Here is a 21,432-nt window from a genome sequence, read left to right on the forward strand (position 1 = left end):
CAGTCAGCTCCTGGTCTTGTTCTGCTGACTGTATAGAGCTTCTCCATCTTTGGCTGCAAAGAATATAATCAGTCTGATTTCAGTATTGACCATCTGATGATGTCTGTGTATAGAGTCATCTCTTGTGTTGTTGCAAGAGAGTGTTTTCTATGACCAGTGCATTCTCTTGGCAAAACTCTGTTAGCCTTTGTCCTGCTTCATTTTGTACTCCAAGGCCAAGCTTGCCTGTTACTCCTGTTGCATTCCAGTCCTCTATGATTAAAAAGATGTCTTTTTTGGTGTCAATTCTATAAACGTCAAGCAGGAGATTGCAAGAGTAAACATCAACATTTTAGGAATCAGTGAACTAAAATGGACCGGAATGGGCAAATTTAATTCAGATTACCATTACAGCTACTACTGTGGGCAAGAATCCCTTAGAAGAAATGGAGTAGCCCTCATAGTCAACAAGAGAGTCTAAAATGCAGTACTCAGATGCAATCTCAAAAAAGGCAAAATGATCTTATGTTCTTTTCCAAGACAAAGCATTCAGTATCACAGTAATCCAAGTCTGTGCCCCAACAACTAATGCCAAAGAAGCTGAAGCTTAGTGTTTCTGTGATGACCTACAATACCTTCTAGAACTAACACCAAATCTTTCCATCAGTTGTCCCTTACACAGATGCCTAATGTAACTTCCTGTACCTTTTTCTCGATTTCTTTGACAAAGTGTTTATTTGAAATGCTGGATGGCTTAAAGATAGAGAGACAAGTTCAGTTCAGTTCAGTTGCTCAGTCGTGTCCGACTCTTTGCAACCCCATGAATCGCAGCACGCCAGGCCTCCCTGTCCATCACCAACTCCCGGAGTTCACCCAAACTCATGTCCATCGAGTCGGTGATGCCGTCCAGCCTTCTCATCCTCTGTCGTCCCCTTCTCCTCCTGCCCCCAATCCCTCCCAGCATCAGGGTCTTTTCCAATGAGTCAACTGTTTGCGTGAGGTGGCCAAAGTATTGAAGTTTCAGATTCAGCATCAGTCATCCCAATGAATACCCAGGACAAAGCTCTAGAGAGACAAAGCTGTCTATTATTCTCTTCTGGAATTTGAGGTACGGCTGTCTATGTGACATGTGTGAAGGCTACTCATTAGACTAGAATTTTATTTGGTAAGAATTTTTAATGTTCTATCTCTTAGCATTCCTCAAATTTGAATATGAATTTTTAAAATATTCCATCTCTCAATAATTTTGGACTTATAGAAAAAAGAATTTAATTTCTGTTTTATATTCTTCATATTAATAGTGTTTTTTTTTATTTTAGAATTTTTTTCTTTAAAAATTTTGTTTTATATTGGACTATAGTTGATTTGGAGAAGGAAATAGCAACCCACTCCAGTACTCTTGCCTGGAAAATCCCATGGATGGAAGAGCCTGGTAGGCTACAGTCCATGGGGTTGCAAAGAGTCAGACATGATTGAGCGACTTCACACACACACATAGTTGATTTACAATATTGTATTTCAGTTGTAAAGAAAAGTGATTCGGTTATCCATATGTTTATTCTTTTTTTCAAATTCTTTTTCCATTTTGGTTATTACAGAATATTGAGCTGAGTTCTCTGTGCTATATAGCAGGTTCTTATTGGTTATCTGTTTTAAATACAGCAGGGTGTATTTCTTAACTCCAAACTCTCAATCTATCCCTCCTTGTCTTTCCCCTTCAATTATCATATGTTTGTTTTCTAAGTCTGTAAGTCTATTTCTGTTTTGTAAATAAATTCATTTGTTTCATTTTTGAAATATTCTGCATGTGAGCTGTATCATACAATATTTGTTTTTCCTCTGACTCAGTTTCATTTTAATATGATAATCCCTAGGTCCATCTGTATTGCTGCAAATGGCATTATGTCATTCTTGTAATGGCTGAGTAATATCCCATTGCATGTATGTGGCACATCTTCTTTATCCATTCATCTGTTACTGGACATTTAGGTTGCTTACATGTCTTGGCTATTGTAAACAGTGCTGCAGTGTCTGTTAGAGAGTATGTATCCTTTCACACCACGGTTTTCTCCAGATATATGCCCATGAGTGGGGGCTGCTGTATCATATGTCAGCTTTATCTTTAGTTTCTTAAGGAATCTCCTTACTGTTTTTCATAGCAGCTGTACCAATTTGTATTTCCACAAACGAAATATTTGTAGAATATTGTGGAAATATTTCCCATTGTAAGAGCATTCCTTTTTTTCCCCCACCTTTTCCAACATTTATTTTTTTATAGACTTTTTGATGACGGCCATTCTGACCAATGTGAGGTGATATCTCATTGTAGGTTTGATTTGCATTTCAGTAATAATTAGTGATGTTGAACATCTTTTCATGTATCTGCTGGCCATATCTGTGTAATTCTTCAGAAAAATTTCTTACTAAGTCTTCTGTCCTCTTTTTAATTGGGTTGTTTGTTTTTTGATATTGAGCTGCATGAGTTGTTTGCAGTATTTGGAGTTTGAGTCGAAGCAAAAGCGTTTAAAATAGTGTAGGGAAATAGAGATTACCTTAGGTTTAATCCTTTTTAATCCCATTGATTAAAAAAAATGACCCTGGCTTATTTTTAATTCCTTAAGCATAAATTTATTTTGTTTTCTACTATGTGCCAATTACTGCGCTGTCTTCTTAGTATGAAAAAATGTAAACGGACATCTTCACTTATACATACATTATAATTTGGTGTGTTTTGAAGGTATCAGTTTGTCTGATGGTATAAGCAAAAAGCAGAAAACAGTGATTGATTAACCTTATTTGGTGGTGATGCAGAAGTCTAATAAACTCAGAATGTAAAGTAAAATGAAGATAAGAAAATTGGAGTAACTGATATTTCTGGTTGGTGTTTGCTTTCATTACAATAATAAAAATAATCATCATACTAAGAAGGGATAGATGAATGCCACCTTGCTGTTGCCCAGAATTAAGATAGTTTAGAACGTTATATCAGGGATGGGAATTGCGTGAAGCCAGTGGCCTTTATATGTATGATGATCAAAGGTAAATCATTATCGATAACTCCAAAACTCAGATCCTCAAAGGTCCTAACTGGGCCCACGAGGAAAGACACCGAGAAGGTTAGAGAATACGGTTTCTTTACACATTTCAAACACAGTAATTTTCTAAGTCTTCTAAGAATATTGGGAAATGCATGGAAATCACATGAGAAACTCCTATTGTCATTTTATTTTGAAAACTAGTAAATCACTCTTTAAAATTATTCTAAATTATGAGAACTCTTATTTGTTGTTCTTAAACTATATGATAAAAATTGCTATCATCTCAATTATAAAACTATGCTCTATCATTAAAATAAGAATGATATCTGTTATAGAAGTTAGGCATTAGTTTTTGCAAGGCCAATATAAAAGAATATCACTGTGTAGCAGCTAATTAGAAGGAAATCATTCATTTTTGTCTAAAATTTTTTCTTCCTTAGAAGTACACTTGAAAGGAAGCATATACATAGATACAGAAATGAAAAATCTTATCACTAACTGTGAAACCCTTGTAACATGGTAATATAGTTTCTTCAATGTGTTTTTAAATTTTCATAATTATATCTAATTTTCTATTGTTTCATTTATTAATTATATCAAATGTTAATTATGTATTTTTCATGAATTGATTTTAGACGTTGTTGAAGGTTCAGCTTATATATTTATAATGATTGATTTATAACATTTAAAGATCTTGAGGTCAAATAGTTTTCTAAAAGAATGTAAAATAATTTTACTGATGGAAAAATGATAGCTCCGTGTTTAAGTTGGAATGTCTGTGATTTCTGCACAGTTGAAATTTCTTCTGTAGGTTAGAAACTTTTGTTTCCTCTTTTACAGTTTATTATTTTTATGTTTTTTCCGTGTGTAAATTGTGAACAAATTATTTTTCTCATCAATTTGAATAATACTGCTTTTCACCATTTTCTCATCTACTTTTAAAATGTATTTATTTTAACTGGAGGTGAATTACTTTATTTGAATAGGTCGCTACAAAGTTACTTGTTCAGAGATATTATGACATTAGATTAATTGTGATAAATTTATAAATAACATACATGTTCATCAATTAGGGATTGGTTAAATGTACTTTTCAGTAACTTGTTAGATAAATTAGATTTCTAAAAGATGGAAAAAATAAACAAAAAACAAATTATAAAAATAATGATAATATTTTTGTAATAATAGACAAATATGGAGGAATATATACTGATATGTTAAAATGATAATCCCTGGAGAATGTGCTGTAAGTGTTTTTAACGTGTAAATTGTATATTTCCATGATACTTGAAGCATTTACTCATTTCTATAAATAGGAATATCAGTTCAGTTCAGTTCAGTCGCTCAGTCATGTCCGACTGTTTGTGACCCCATGAATCACAGCACGACAGGCCTCCTTGTCCATCGCCAACTCCCGGAGTTCACCCAAACTCATGTCCATCGAGTCAGTGATGCCATCCAGCCATCTCATCCTTGGTCTTCCCCTTCTCCTCCTGCCCCCAGTCCCTCCCAGCATCAGAGTCTTTTCCAATGAGTCAACTCTTCGCATGACGTGGCCAAAGTACTGGAGTTTCAGCTCTAGCATCATTCCTTCCAAAGAAATCCCAGGGTTGATCTCCTTCAGAATGGACTGGTTGGATCTCCTTGCAGTCCAAGGGACTCTCAAGAGTCTTCTCCAACACCACAGTTCAAAAGCATCAATTCTTCAGCGCTTAGCTTTCTTCACAGTCCGACTTTCACATCCATACATGACCACTGGAAAAACCATAGCCTTGAATAGACAGACCTTTGTTGGCAAAGTAATGTCTCTGCTTTTGAATATGATATCTAGTTTGGTCATAACTTTCCTTCCAAGGAGTAAGTGTCTTTTAATTTCATGGCTGCAATCACCATCTGCAGTGATTTTGGAATATACCAAATAGTTTATGTCATTTTGTGGCTTTTCCTATGTTTCCTCATTTTTTTCTTTTTTATATAAGGCCCTTTTGGTATTTAGATATTTGATAAGGCTCATTTCTCATCTAGATATTTCATTTTCCTCCTTGCTTATCTGTTCTTGCATGAACATTGCACTGCTGAAGATTCTGTCTTTGAAATGTATTTAATATTGTGCAGAACTAATTTCACCTCCTTATTTTTATGTGTGAAAGTTGTCTTAGCTACACTTTATGTATGTTCTCTCAGGCAATTTGTAGGTTAATATGGTTAAATTGTACATACACACAAAGCTTGATAGAGCTTTGACTGGTAATGCAGCAAGCATATTCTTAAATGTGATTTGATAAATTTTACAGTGCTGAAATTAAACTGTATTTCATTCCCATGTCATCTTTTTATGGAAATTTATCAGAGGATGCTTAAATTGACAAAAGCCTGAAACTCCCAAATGCTACTAAAATATAACATATGCAAATGACGAGAGATGAGAAAGTATTTTTAAATGCTGTATGTAAATGGAGTTAGAATTATTTTCTTTACTGTTATTAAGACTAATCCTTAAGTGAAACAGAAAAGAGAAAATGTTCATGTTCTTTCTGCCCATCTCCTTTTCTGTATTTCTTCCTCTCTGTCCCAGGATACCTGCCCCTTTGCAGATCTCAAGGGATCAGATTGCTCTCTCACTTCCTTTCGGTCATCTGTCACCAAGGCTTGGTGTGATATTGAGGTCTCACCTTCATTCCTGACCTTCTCATGTTCTCTGGCAGCCGCATGGATTAGGTAGGAGACTGACCCCCATTCCAGAGTCTGAATTAAAGGAAATCTGGCTTCACCTTAACATCATTTGGGGAAGTTTATTATGAATATGATTGCCAGCTGTCCACCATACACATCACTCCACCTTCCACTCCTGGATTCTAATCTCATTTGTCTCGGATGTGGTTCAGACATAGCCATTGTCAATTGTCCTAGGAATGTTTGGAGGCCCAGCCAACTCTGCTGACTTTTTGTCTCTCCTTGTCAGTATCATCCCGCTCCCTTTTCCAGGTTTCTTTCTTCATGAATGGGGTGCTATAAGCCTGTCAGTGAGTCACCAGCCTCAGGGCTGGCTAAGGCATCTTCTGATCAATGAGACAACAGGTCAGATATGTTAAAGGCATTTGAGAGGGAAAGGAAGCTTTCTGTCTCTTCAAGGAAGTTTCCTGAAGTGACTTTTCAGTCTTCCTAAAAGACTTGGCTTTAGGAAGAATTGATGCTTTTGAACTGTGGTGTTGGAGAAGACTCTTGAGAGTCTGTTGGACTGCAAGGGGATCCAACCAGCCTATCTTAAAGGAAATCAGTCCTTAGTGTTCATTAGAAGGATTGATGTTGAAGCTGAAACTCCAATACTTTGGCCACCTGATGCAAAGAACCGACTCACTGGAAAAGACCCGGATGCTGGGAAAGACTGAAGGTGAGAAGAAAAGGGGATGACAGAGGATGAGATGGTTGGATGGCATCTCTGACTCAATGGACATGAGTTTGAGTAAACTCCGGGAGTTGGTGATGGACAGCGAGGCCTGGCATGCTGCAGCCCATGGGGTTGCAAAGAGTCGGACACGACTGAGCAACTGAACTGAATTGAACAGAAAAGACTTGGCCTTCCTGCGCTTACCCTGAGGATGAAAGGAGCGGGGAAGATGGGGAGGTGAGACTGACCTCGAATAATTGCAATGAGGAGTCAAAGTCCTATATGGGCTTTACTTGGGCATGTCTCCAGGCTAGGATGTTTTTTAGCATATGTGAAACAAAATGTTACCTATTGTGTCATTTCAAGTTTATACGTCTACCAAAGTGAGGATATTCTAACGAACAAAGCTAAGCTAGTAGACTGGGATTGACATACACACTGCTGTATATAAAATACGTAACTAAAAAGAACCTACCGTATAGCACGGGGAACTCCACTCAATACTCTGAAATGGCCTATATGGGAAAAGAATCTAAAAAAAGTGAATATATATATATATATATATATATATATATATAAAACTGATTCACTTTGCTGTACACCTGAATCTAGCACGACATTGTAAATCAATTATACACCAATCAAACTTAAAAAAACAGACAAAAAGCAAGCTTTCTGTCACACCAGTGGCTAAAACATTGATATGGCTTAATATAATCCTATAATCAGTAGGGTGTTTTTTTTTTCATGTTAATGAAAGTTGAATAACTCCCTACTAAAGAATGTCTCTTTAATGGTAGAATTTTAGGCATCAGCAAGAAAATGCCCTAGAGGTTGGCTTTTTTTTTAAATTTTTTTTCTAATTTTTTATTTTTTAAATTTATTTATTTATATATATATTTTTAATCGTAAAATCTTTAATTCTTACATGTGTTCCCAAACATGAACCCCCCTCCCACCTCCCTCCCCATAACATCTCTTGGCTTTTCATGGCATTCCTGAAATGAATTTTATCTGATTAATCATTTGGTGAAAACGTGTTGAAATAAGACAAAAATTCATGTCTACTAGCTTTTCACTTACTATCTATATGACTTCAATTATCTAATTTCTTTAGATTTCCATATATATATCTACACACACACACCTGTGAAAGGCACATACATTTTAGGACTATCGTGAGCAAAAGAATGTATGGCAAATTTCTTGATACAATGACCAGCATGCTAATAAAAACAGATCATTTCATATTATTATAGAATAAGGCAGTCCTTACAATAGGCCTGAGTGCTTTGCGCCTCTTAGGTATAGAGATCTGAAAGTCCTAAGCTCTAAGCACAAAGAATTGGAGAAAGAAAGGTCTGCGTTAACACTGCTGTTTGAACCTCCTTAGATGTGGGTCTAGTCCTCAGTGCTTACCTGGCTGACTGATCATTTTGGCCTAAGGATTTGTAGATCCATGAATAGAGATTGTTTCTTTAGAGAAGCAGTGGTGGAAGTGCTTACCAGACGGTCCCGTCCCATACTTGATCTGATTTAACTTGGGCTGTGTACGTCCTGCTCCTAAGGTGGTAGCTCCTAAAAGACAAGGGAGAAATGCTTTATAGCTCCAAAGCCAAAGGTGACAGTGTTTGCGTTGGAGATAAACAGTTGCAGTGGTTGTCTATGCCAGTTTGTAGATGGTGCTTAAAGACACTGTCTTCAAACTCTTGATCCATTCACTGTATCTGTTACCTGCGTGTCTCCCCATCTGGTGTGAAATGATCAAATGAAGGCTGAGCCCTCTTCACCTGCCCTAATTTTGTAAGAGGACAGAACTTTAGTAGTCTGTCTGATGCCCCTCGAAACAGGTTTATCAATGAATAAAATCTAAACCCAAGCTCATAGGGCATAGGAACATGATTCAGAAAGGTGCGGTCATTCCATTGCACTTGATATTCATGGAATTTTTAAAAATGAAATTATGACTTAGTAGTGTTGGTGTGTTCTCAAGAAGCCAAGAGCAATTGATAGAGACTAGGAATAAGTTCTGAGTCAGCAGATATTCTCGACTGAAGAAACTTTTCACTGTTGGTTAAAGTTAGGTTCCAGTTTTAGAATGATCTATGCTTAATATTTATGAGTAATAGATGCCATGGCCATATTACCAGGACAAATATTCCCCAATAATAAGTTAGAATATTTGAAGTTTTGAGATGTTCTAGAGAAGCATGAACCCTACAGTGCTGACATTAGGACTCCTCTCGGCTGTGTGGCGTAGAAAGATTTAGTCCATGGCGCCAATGATTGATTTTTAACATTAAAGTTTTACTCTTTTCAGTAATACTCACATGATTCTGAAACTTGAATATCATATTCCCAAATGTTTATAGAATGTTTATGTGCTGCACATTGTCAAACATTATGAAACATATAACCCTGCCTGCAGACTCGTAAATGGATAAGATCACCTTGATGTATCTCTTAACACATACTACATGACATTTGATTTTTGTGTTCTCTTCGGTATATGCTAACACATGTTTTCAAATATGTTGCTATTTAAAATAAATCTCACTAAGTGAACAGTTCATAATCGTATTTTATAATTTGGTAATCCTCTGAGAATTAACAACATCAAATGTGTTTTTGGAAGTTTTTCAGTGTTGGATGTCATAGATCAGGAAATCCCAAGTCTTGTAAATTCATCTTGTTTTTATAATACTAAAATTTTAGTTCTGAATTGGTAAAGAGTTTGCCAAAGAGTCTGCCAAACCAGGAGATGCACAGATATGGGTTCAATCCCTGGGTCAGAAAGATTATCGTAGATAAGGAAATAGCAACCCAGTTTAGGGCTTCCCTGGTAGCCCATACAGTAAAGCATCTGGCTGCAATGTGGGAGACCTGGGTTTGATCCCCGGGTCAGGAAAATCCCCTGGAGAAGGAAATGGCAACCCACTCCAGAACTCTTGCCTGGAAAATTCCATGGATGGAGGAGCTTGGTAGGCTTAAGTCCATGGAATCGCAAAGAGTCGTTCAGGACTGAGCAACTTCACCGGCACTGGAAGTCCATGGAATCGCAAAGAGTTGGACAGGACTGAGCAACTTCACCGGCACTGGCCAGTATTCTTGCCTGGAGAATCCCATGGACAGAGAAACCTGGAAGACTACAGTCCATGGAGTTGCAAAGAGTAGGACACAAATGAGCATGCACACACAGAGTATAGATAATTGTGTAAGAAAAAATCGTGGCTACGGATATTTTTAAAGAAATTAAGATGTATGAATTTGTCTTATTAGCGATCATTTGACTTACCCAGGTGAGAGATCCCCAGAGTAAAGATGCTAGGAGAACATAAGTATCTGAAACTTATGGAAAGGAAAATTTAGATCTTCTATTTTTATTTTCATCTAATAATTGAAATAAGTTGAACATTATAGTTTATATATTCATATTTTTATATATGGTGACAGTATTTCTTAAGCAGTATAAGATGGATTGACAATAGACATTTTTTCTATTAGCTTTCCTAACATGAAAAGTGGCTAAAGAAGATTTTTATGAAGAAATCTCATAATGAATGTTACATTAAAAATTCAAACAAAAACAACATGAAAATGAAAGGGTTGATATTTATACTCCCAGTACAAGCCCTGTCTTGATCACATTATAAGCTAAAAATTGATGACTTAATCAGATCTATTAAGAGACAAAAAGTGTCTAGAAGGTAGTTTGAAATATGGAAAAAACTGCCTTTGTTAATGATGAGACTGAAATTGTGTATGTTGTTAATGATGAACTAGTAGCCATTTATTTAAAGACTTTATTTTTTAGGATATCCATTTTGAGAATTTGCAAACTCTAAGTTATTTTACTGAATAGGAGTACGTGATCTAAAATATTTGGAGATGCTTGATGTACAGGAAGTGTGCACTCCAATTATTTCACTTGGTTTCTGTAATAATACCAAACATATTTATATATCTTTTTTGAAACATATAATAATTTACATAAAAGCCTTATGTGGTTGATTCTATTTTACTCATTTTATGAAATCACTATTTTGAGAGCCTGCAGCTTGTTCAAAAGCATAATTAATAAATGCAACATCCATAATCTAATCCTTGACCTTCTGACCTTAAACTCTTTATTCTTCTGGCTTTCAGTTTTAGTTTCAGACAGTCTACTTGAATTCAGTTAACTGGCAGCCTAGATGCCAAAACAAAGTCTTCATATTATCTGATATCTTCTATTTTTATTTTTTTAAAGTAATAGAAATATCAATATTGTATCGATAGTAAATTCACCACTCATTCATGAGCTTATCCTTCTTACAGAATTGTTAGACATTTCTTGGCAATTTATAAAAGATAAGCATTTGCCTATTAATAATTTCCCTATAATAAATAATGTAGGTTACAGCTCACCAAAGGAAAGAATCATTAGCAAATTTTAAAATCATCCTCTCTTTACTTTAAACAAAGTAGCTTTAAAGGAACTAAATGTTACCCTGAAGAAATTGATTTGATACAGACATATTAGTAAGGCAGTGATATGTCAAAACTAGACATGAGTGTTAGTAAAGCAGTGATACCTCAAATGAGTTTTGAAAGCAGGTGCCATATAAGTGAAAGTTGCTCAGTTGTGTCCAAATCTTTGCAACGCCATGGACTTAGAATTTTCCAGGCCAGAATACTGGAGTAGGTAGCCGTTCCCTTCTCCAAAGGGTCCTCCCAACCCAGGGATTGAACCCAGGTCTCCTGCATTGCAGGTGGATTTTTTACCAGCTGAGCTACAAGGGAAGCCTGAAATATATGCCCCTAACTAATTAATGTTGTATAATGAGTATAGTCGCATTTCCACTAAATCAGGCAATAGAGAATTTACTTAATGTTAATCATCTATGTTAGTGCAAATGGTAAAATTTGTACACTAAAGAGAAACCATTTAGTATTTTTATTAAGAAGTCAGTTGTTTTCAGATAAAATGTGATTCCTTGAGAAGAAAATCTTACTTTTCTCTTTGGGAAGAGTGTCAAAGTTGATGTGTTAGGGTAAATAACAGACAGAAGTTTATCTTATTTGACCATGATAAGGCTCCCCCAAATTCTAAAATGAGCCCAAGAATACTTAATCTCAAATATGCTGAGATTATTGGTTTGTTTCTCTAAGGAACTGGATGTCCTAACTACCCTTTGCTTTATCAGAAGAGCCTGTCTGGTTCATGGGCAATTGCATTTCTCATCTGAGAGGCTGTATGTGAGGTGAAAATAGCATGGGGTTTGGAATCACACAGAGCAAGTCAGATCTCACTTTAACTACAGTTAACTTTGTCACTTGGGAAAAAATCTGTCTGGTTTATGGAGCCTCAGTCTCTTCATCTGTGAAATGGGAACAATGATAACTTTCTCGCTTGTAGTTTTGAGAGTTCATTGATTCTGCATAAAATCTCCATCCTGATAACTTGTTTCTGATTCTGCAAAGCTGGGCAGTGAGAAATTTACCAAGGTAAATGCTACTTAGCCGTTAAAATCTTTTTAATAGAAACGTCTTCAGGGACAAACCAGCCTCCCCTCACCCCCTTCTTTGTGTCTCTCCAGGCAGTTTCCTGAATCTTTAAGAACTTTGCTTCCCTCAACACTCCACCATTCTTTACACTCAGCTGGAATGATCTTTTCAAATAAAAATGTGATTGTGTCACTCCCTGTTAAAATCTCTTAAAAGATGTCCTATAGTTCCAAGGCAAAGAGCCCAAATCTTTAATGGTACTTCAAGGGCCTGGGTCATCTGACTTCTGCAGACAGAGCAATGATTTATCAACGTGCTACTGTCCACCAGCCCCACTCTAGTTACAACTGCCCTTCAGTCTTTACCTAGTACTTGTCTCTAAGTCTTGTGTGATCATCAGAACACCAACAGGACAGATGACTTCATTAAAAACACATGGGTGATCAGAACACCCATTGAAAGCTAACAGAGAAATCTTGATAGGAATAGCAAGAACTGCTAAAAGTCCCGCGAAGGCAAATGCAACATGAATATGAATTTAAAGGAAAAAGCCGAGTGAGACAGAAGGGAGCATTTCAATTGCTGCCATCTTCTCCCAGAGAATGAACTGCTTTTCAAATGATCCTTTCTGCCTTTTCAAAAAATAATGAAATTTGCTCATCCCAAGGGGAGATGACTCATACTGCTGAAACTCACATGAGATCAATCGGTGGTCCACGCGAGCAGTTTAATAATTTACATTGGGAAATAGCTCTTCAAAGTAGGTGTCCCCACTGGAACATCGAATTAGCATTAGAAGGCTTGCTTGGCAAACGTGGAGGCTGGTTTCAGCAGGTGCCGAGAGGCAGATAAGCCTGCTGAACTTAACAGGTTGCCTGTCGGGGCACCGGCTCCCCCGTGTCCTGAAGCTGTGTTATTATATTTTTTATCCACAATCCTCGTTTGCAAAGATATGAGTGTATTTTCCAACTTATTCTTACCTCTGAGCTGACCTCAGGGATGGGGAGGTGAGGGGGTCGGGGAGGAAGCAAACTGCTTCAGGGAGAGTTTCCAGCAGACACTAATCTTTTTCGAAGGCTTACGACTCCTGATCATATGCTTCTAAACTCCAGCAACATGCTTACACAGATACGGCCTTAGGTGGGGAGATTTCATATACATTTATTTGATCATATAGAGATGATATGACAAGAATCTTGAACTGAGTTATTTTGAAATTTACCAGAATTTTGCTGCTTTAGATAAAAGATTTTGTTAATGTGAATAGGGCAAGTGGGTTCCAGATTTGAACCTTAAAATTATAAATCTGAGTAAGGTGTTACTGCTCTCTTACTTGGAAAAAGATACCACTCATGTTATATCTGCTGAAGGAGAAGCACAAAGAGTTGTGTCCAAATATATAAATTTATACTAAACTCCTTCCATTTTTTAAAATTAGGAAATCTATTTCACTGTACTTAATTGTGTGATGAAAAATGTAGGGAAGTGAATTATTTTTATTGATTTTAGAATGTACATTTGAAAAATTAGATGAGTCTATGGATATTCGTCTTGGTTGGCTGGCTGTCTACATGAACCTTGATAGCCAGCGAATCTTAAAATAGTTTATGTTCATAAAGTCAGGTAATTATAAGTGTTACTGTACTTTGCAGAACTGTGGATCATTTAATCAGTTTTCTAATCTGCCTATAGTATTTGTTGTTGTTCAGTCGCTAAGACGTGTCCGACTCGCATAGATGGCAACTTGCCAGGCTTTCCTGTCCTTCACTGTCTCCCAGAGTTTGCTCAAACCCATGTTCATTGAGTCAGTGATACTTTCTAAACTTTTCATCCTCTGCCCCCTTCTCCTTTTGCATTCAGTCTTCGCCAGCATCAGGATCTTTTCTAGTGAGTCAGCTGTTCAAATCAGATGGCCAGAGTATTGGAGCTTCAGCATCAGTCCTTCCAGTGAATATTCAGGGTTGATTGCCTTTAGGATTGACTGGCTTAATCTCCTTGCAGTCCAGGGGATTCTCAAGAGTCTTCTCCAGCACCACACTTTGAAAGTATGAATTCTTCGGTCCTTAGTCTTCTTTATGGTCCAATTCTCACATCCATACACGACTAGTGGAAAAACCCTAGCTACAGTATAAAGGCAGAATGATAGTAGAGTAAACCTAACACATTTTGTGCTCTAGGCTTCACCACTTAGTGATGGAATGTGAAGAAGACAGTCTTACTCTTTCTGTTCACCTGGTACGAAATTTCCTCCTCTCCTGCCAGAAAGCGCAAACTTCAAAGAACACAATTGTTGTGCAGCTGCTCAGTTGGGGTCCAACTCTTTGAGACCTCATGGACTGCAGCATGCCAGGCTTCCCTGTCCTTCACTATCTCCTGCAGTGTACTAAAACACATGTCCATCGGTGATGCCATCTAAAAAGTAGGACATGCATATATTTATGTTTGTAAAGAATTAGCACTTGATTCATGGTGCTAAATAAAGTATTAATTTAATCAGGGAGTTAAAAATATTCCAAAGGTAGGGTGGAGAGATTGCATCCAGGGATGTGAGGTATTTTCTGCATCTTTGGGAGTGAAATAGACATTGAAGACACTGACTATGTTTAATTTTCCCTCATCCTTAAGATACTCTTCTGCCTTGATTCATTATTTTCTTTTAGGATCTCGAATGAAATTACCAAAAGTGTAAATGAATCTGGCTTTATTAATGTTCATAGTTCACCAGAGTAAAGTTAACAAGTACAAATCAGATTAAGTCCTGCTACTTTACTAAAGTACTCATGATTATGTAGGAGTGATTGGGCTTTCAGAAAGAGAACCTTTAGATTCCAGGTTATAGCTAACATTTGTCTTTATTTTTATTTTCTCTTTTGAGAAGAAAAGACAAATGTCACACCTACAATCTGTTTTATTAAAAAATAATTTTTATTATAGGAAATTATCTCATTTTCTGGTCCAGAGCAGAAAGAAGAAGATGTGAATCATTAAATAAAATAAGAGTCAAATGTTCTTAAAACAAGAAGTGACAGTTTTATCATTTCAATATGTGTAATGTTTTAGGTCTTGATATAAGGTACAGAATTTCTACCATTTTTCTCTTGTGCATTGAATGTTATAATTTTAACATATGAAAATACTTTTTATACCATAAACTTGGAAGATTACTGACAGTATAAGACAAATATGAATTTTATGTTATCCATTATAAAAGTGAAAGCTTCAAATATTTAAACTAAATTTACTAGTAATTACATAGGTTACCTAATTTATGCTGGGGAAGATTGAAGGCAAAAGGAGAAGAGGATGGCAGAACATGAGATGGTTAGATCACATCACCAATTTAATGAACATGAACTTGGGCAAACTCTGGGAGATAGTGTGGGACAGGGAGTCCATAGGGTCACCAAGAGTCGGACACAACTCAGCAACTGCACCACAGTAGCACCCAATTTATATAATTCACATGTTTAAGAGGAGGAGAGAAATACGTGTGATGGGGAGGGGAGGTCCTTAATGCACATTTTACTGATGGAAGCAACACCATTGTGATGAACCTTCAGTTCAGTTCAGTTCCTCAGTCGTGTCTGACTCTTTGCAACCCCATGAATTGCAGCACGCCAGGCCTCCCTGTCCATCACCAACTCCCGGAGTTCACTCAAACTCACATCCATCGAGTCCGTGACGCCATCCAGCCATCTCATCTTCTGTCATCCCCTTCTCCTCCTGCCCCCAATCCCTCCCAGCATCAGAGTCTTTTCCAATAAGTCAACTCTTTGCATGAGGTGGCCAAAGTACTGGAGTTTCAGCTTTAGCATCATTCCTTCCAAAGAACACCCAGGACCAATCTCCTTTAGATGAACCTTGCTACTGCTAAGTCACTTCAGTCGTGTCCGACTCTGTGCGACCCCATAGACAGGAGCCCACTGTCCCTGGGATTCTCCAGGCAAGAACACTGGAGTGGGTTGCCATTTCCTTAGATGTGGTCTAATTAATTCTCCACCTGCAAATGGATACCATTTTGAACCCAAGTACAGCAGCTTCAGTCAGAAGAAAGAAAATAAATTTGGTACATGCACTTCCCAGGTAGTCCAATGGTTAAGACTTCACCTTCCAGTGCAGGGGGCGTGAGGGTTTGATCAATGGTTGGGGAGCTGAGGTCCCCCATTCCTTGTAGTCAGAAAAAAAACATGAAACAGAAGCAATAATGTAACAAATTCAGGAAAGACTTTTAAAAAGGTCCACATCAAAAAAATCTTTTAAAAATGTGGTACATCCCTGATGTTAGAACTGTGAAATACTTACCCAGGGCTCTGATGTTGTGAAACCGGCAAGATTATTTGCTAATGCACAGTTCCCAAGCAGAGCGAAGCTGTTTCTGTATCGGTGTTCTTTATTAATGAAGTGAAAACACTTTAAATTCCAATTAAGTCGTCACTAATTACTTGTGCACTAGAGGCTAAGATGCATGGTTCCCTACTTCCTTCTGAAAAAATTTTCAAGTGTCTCCCCTCCTTGGAATCAGTTTATAGGGGAAAGAGCATTTATTTTGGAATCAGAAAGAAATGGTTTGAGACTACCTGTGGACTTGTGGGCAAGCCGCTTAAACACACTGAGTCTCAGACTGCTTCATGTATTATATAAGCCATGGAGGCTGCTGATCTGAGTTTAATGGCTCATTTAAACTAAAACGTGCAGCAGGTCTGTGCATGCCCTCCGTATACTCCAGCATCTTGCAGAATCAGTGCCAAGAGTGTTGTTCCTGTGGAGCAAAAGGCATTGCTCAGAATAGCTGTGGCTTGTTTTATTGATATGTATTGGTTGAAAACTGTTTTTCTTATACTGCCATATTCCTTTTACAGAGGTGGCAGAAATTGTAGTAGAGTTCTCTTGCCAACTAGAAAATGTTCCTTTTTTTTTTTCTTTTTTTCACCCATTCCCTAGAATCACTTGCATCATTTGGAGCCAAGTATACTGAGATGGAAAATGATGAATATCTTTCTGTGAAGTAAAAACTTGACAATAAATCCTTAAAATTTTTCTAAGAGAGAGATCTGTGAGACTTTGGAGAGTAAGGGAATATTTTGTAATGAAAAATATAAATCAAGTAAGAAAAACTTCCCTCTTTGAATGTTTCAAACTGAGGGTTAGTAAACCCCAAAGCTAGATTCAATTAGGTGCTATTTTTTTGTACAGCCCTCAGCTAAAAATATATATGTGTGTGTGTTCTTAAAATGACTTTTACAAATAAAAGAACCATAATATTTTGTGACACATGAAAGCATATGAAGTTTGTATTTGAATGTCTGTGAGCTTTTATTGGAACACATCTACACCCATATGTTTATGTATTGTCTAAGTTGCTTACAGAAAGTGGAGTGACTGCCTCTGAACCATTATGTAACCTGAAATATCTGCTACTTGGATGTTTATAGAAAACATTTTCTGACCCACGCAATGGGGAGTTGACATAAGCGAGGATCAATCCTTGGTGTATAGCTAAGTGTTTGGCATATAGGTATGCACATAATGTAGAAAGGCAAATAAACATTTAAAACACTCAACTTATTTTTTATCATAAAGAGAAATGAATATGATTTTAAATGTAAATAAAATTTCATTCAATTGAAGCAATCAAAATAGTACATAAATGACCACTAAAATCATTGCATTTTTAAGTTAATTTTTATTGAGATTTAGGTGCTTCACGATGTTTTGTTAGCCTCTGCTCTGCAGCAGAGTGGCCCAGCTGTACCTAAATGTGTATCTCCTCTTTCTCTCTCTTTTGGATTTCCTTCCTATTTTGGTCACCACAGAGCACTGAGTTTAGTTCCTGGAGCTATGTAATATGTTCTCATTAGTTATTTATTTTATACATAGTATCAATGTTGTATATATGTCAACCCCAATCAAACACTGAATTTTAAAATTACTAATACTATGAATATAGGAATTCCTAAGAGGCAGTTTTAGGCTTAAGAGACTATACTCAATGAAAAATTTGTCATTTTTAAAAAATTGTTCGGTTTTAGACCTAATTGAATTCTATTATCATTCACCCTTCTTAATAAAATGGAAAAGAAAATCATTCTCTATAATTGATCATTTGACCCAGACATCTGATTGTTTACTGATTAGTTCTAGTCCAGAGCTGGCTAATACCACTAAAATACCTGATACAAAATCTCTGTTGGAAAGTTTCTTCATAATGGAAAGGTGCTTCTGGAGAAATGTATTAACGTCATCTATCAACATTTAGTAACTAAGTATAGAAGTACATCTCATAGGAAGTGAATTTCACCTTAGGGGAAAGTAATCTATCCTATCCATCCATCTCCTCTAGAATTTTGTCAAGTACACTTTGAGGCTGTCATTTTCTTTTATGTTTGGTTTGCCTTGGTGTTTGCTTTTTTTGTTGTTGTTGTTACTTGTCTGAATTCTCTCATTTGAAAAGAAAATACTGTTAATAGAAAAATATGGATGGAAAAATAATACAATAATAGCAAAAGAATTTAAAAGAAAAATGCAATGTGGTAAGCTTTCAGAATTTAAAAGTCATTCTGTTTTGTTTTTTTAGAGAGCCTTTTAGTTTCCTTCAGTTCAGTTCAGCTGCTCAGTCGTGTCTGACTCTTTGCAACCCCATGGACTGCAGCACGCCAGGCCTCCCTGTCCATCACCAGCTCCTGGAGCTTGCTTATACTCATGTCCATCGAGTCGGTGATGCCATCCAACCATCTCATCTTCTATCATCCCCTTCTCCTTTTGCCTTCAATCTTTCCCAGCATCAGGGTCTTTTCTAATGAGTTGGTTCTTTGTATCAGGTAGCCAAAATATTGGAGTTTCAATTTCAGCATCAGTCCTTCAAATGAATATTCAGGACTGATTTCCTTTAGGATATACTTATTGGATCTCCTTGCAGTCCAAGAGTCTCAAGATTCTTCTCCAACACCACAGTTCAAAAGCATCAATTCTTTGGCACTCAGCTTTCTTTATAGTCCACCTTTCACATCCATACATGACTACTGAAAAAACCATAGCCTTGACTAAACAGACCTTTCTTGGCAAAGTAATGTCTCTGCTTTTGAATATGCTATCTAGGTTGGTCATAACACTCCTTCCAAGGAGAAAGCATCTTTTAATTTCATGGCTGCAATCACCATCCACAGTGATTTTGGAGCCCAAAAAATATAGTCTGACACTGTTTCCACTGTTTCCCCATCTATTTCCCATGAAGTGATGGGACCAAATGCCATGATCTTTGTTTTCTGAATGTTGAGCTTTAAGCCAGCTTTTTCCCTCTCCTCTTTCACTTTCATCAAGAGACTTTTTAGTTCCTTTTCACTTTCTGCCATAAGGGTGGTGTCATCTGCATATCTGAGGTTATTGATATTTCTCTCGGCAATCTTGATTCCAGCTGTGCTTCTTCCAGCCCAGTGTTTCTCATGATCCACTCTGCATATAAGTTAAATAAGCAGGATGACAATATAGAGCCTTGACGTCCTCCTTTTCCTATTTGGAACCAGTCTGTTGTTCCATGTCCAGTTCTAACTGTTGCTTCCTGACCTGCATATAGGTTTCTCAAGAGGCAGGTCAGGTGGTCTGGTATTCCCATCTCTTTCAGAATTTTCCACAGTTTCTTGTGATCCACACAGTCAAAGGCTTTGGCATAGTCAATTAAGCAGAAATTGATGTTTTTCTGGAACTCTCTTGCTTTTTCCATGATCCAGTGGATGTTGGCAATTTGATCTCTGGTTCCTCTGCCTTTTCTAAAACCAGCTTGAACATCTGGAAGTTCACGGTTCACGTATTGCTGAAGCCTGGCTTGGAGAATTTTGAGCATTACTTTACTAGCGTGTGAGATGAGTGCAATTGTGTGGTAGTTTGAGCATTCTTTGGCATTGCCTTTCTTTGGGATTGGAATGAAAACTGACCTTTTCCAGTCCTGTGGCCACTGCTGAGTTTTCCAAACTTGCTGGCATATTGAGTGCAGCACTTTCACAGCATCATCTTTCAGGATTTGAAATAGCTCCACTGGAATTCCATCACCTCCACTAGCTTTGTTGATAGTAATGCTTTCTAAGGCCCACTTGACTTCACATTCCAGGATGTCTGGCTCTAGGTGAGTGATCACACCATCGTGGCAGTGATTTTGGAGCTCCCCAAAATAAAGTCTGACACTGTTTCCACTGTTTGCCCATCTATTTGCCATAAAGTGATGGGACTGGATTGCCATGATCTTAGGTTTCTGAATGCTGAGTTTTGAGCCATCTTTTTCACTCTTCTCTTTACTTTCACCAGGAGACTCTTTAGTTCTTTAATTTCTGCCATAAGGGCGGTGTCATCTGAGTATCTGAGGTAAAAAGAGCCTTTATCCCTTATGAAAAAATATATATCTTTCAAAATTTCTATCTATAGCAATTAAAAAGTTGTTCTGGGAAGAGTCATTGATACAGTTTCTACAAAACTTTTCACAGCTTGTTTGATGAGAGAGAGCAATCAACCCCTTAAGGAATTCATCTTCACTCCCATTCTTTCTGGACCTAGCTTTCCTTTTGGCTAATGATTAGAGTGGAGTGACAATTCAACAAAATCACTAAGTGGAGAGACTCTTTCCAAATATGGGCTAATGGCTTTGTAAGTCTGGTGCCTTAGGCAAAATTAAATTAAACATTTAGTCATTCATTGTAAGCATCCTTAGCAATTCAGAGCTTCACACTTATACCTAGCCAGAACCAACAATGCAAACAGCTGTCGCCAAGAGCCCACTTGGGCCAGGCTGTGCTGATGATTCTTGAGCTGAAAGGATACTTCGACTCTGCCCCCCTGGGAACAGGGGTGTGAGGAGAGAGGTCACCGACAACCCCTTCAGAGGTGACAATGGCCCCGTGTGCTGGTGCCACTTGTTCTGTCTCCAAACAGCTTCTTGATCATCATCATTATTATTAATTGAGGTATACTTGATTTGCAGCATAATTGCTGCTCTGCAGCAAAGTGATTCAGTTATACATCTTTAATATTTTCAATATTCTTTTCCCTTATGGTTTATCATGGGATATTGGATTCAGCTCATTGAATATAGTGCTTTACAGTTTATCCATTCTCTTTATAATAGTTTGCATCTGCTGATCCTAACCTCCCCCTCCGTACCTCTCCCAACCCCCTCCCCCTTGGCCATCGCCAGTCTGTTCCCTATGTTCATGATTCTGTTTCTGCTTCTTAGGTAAGTTCATTTGTATCATATTTTAGATTCCATATACAAATGATATAGTACGATATTTGCCTTTTTCTTTTTGACTGACCTGCTATGATAATCTATTGTTGCATCCATATTGCTGCAAATGACATTATTTCATTCATGTTTATGGCTGAGTAGTCCAGAGTCTTGCTAATGAAAACCCTGCCGTATACAAACTACTGCAAAGAAGTTTGTCTAAAGCATTCGTCAGTGTCCAGTAAACACAGTCTCTCCACCCTATTTTCCTTATATGATTGAGGTAATTCCTTCCACTTATCACATTTTGGTTTAAGTCATGATGAATAAAA

The sequence above is a fragment of the Budorcas taxicolor genome, chromosome 4, assembly GCF_023091745.1.
Source record: "Budorcas taxicolor isolate Tak-1 chromosome 4, Takin1.1, whole genome shotgun sequence".
Lineage (NCBI taxonomy): Eukaryota > Metazoa > Chordata > Mammalia > Artiodactyla > Bovidae > Budorcas > Budorcas taxicolor.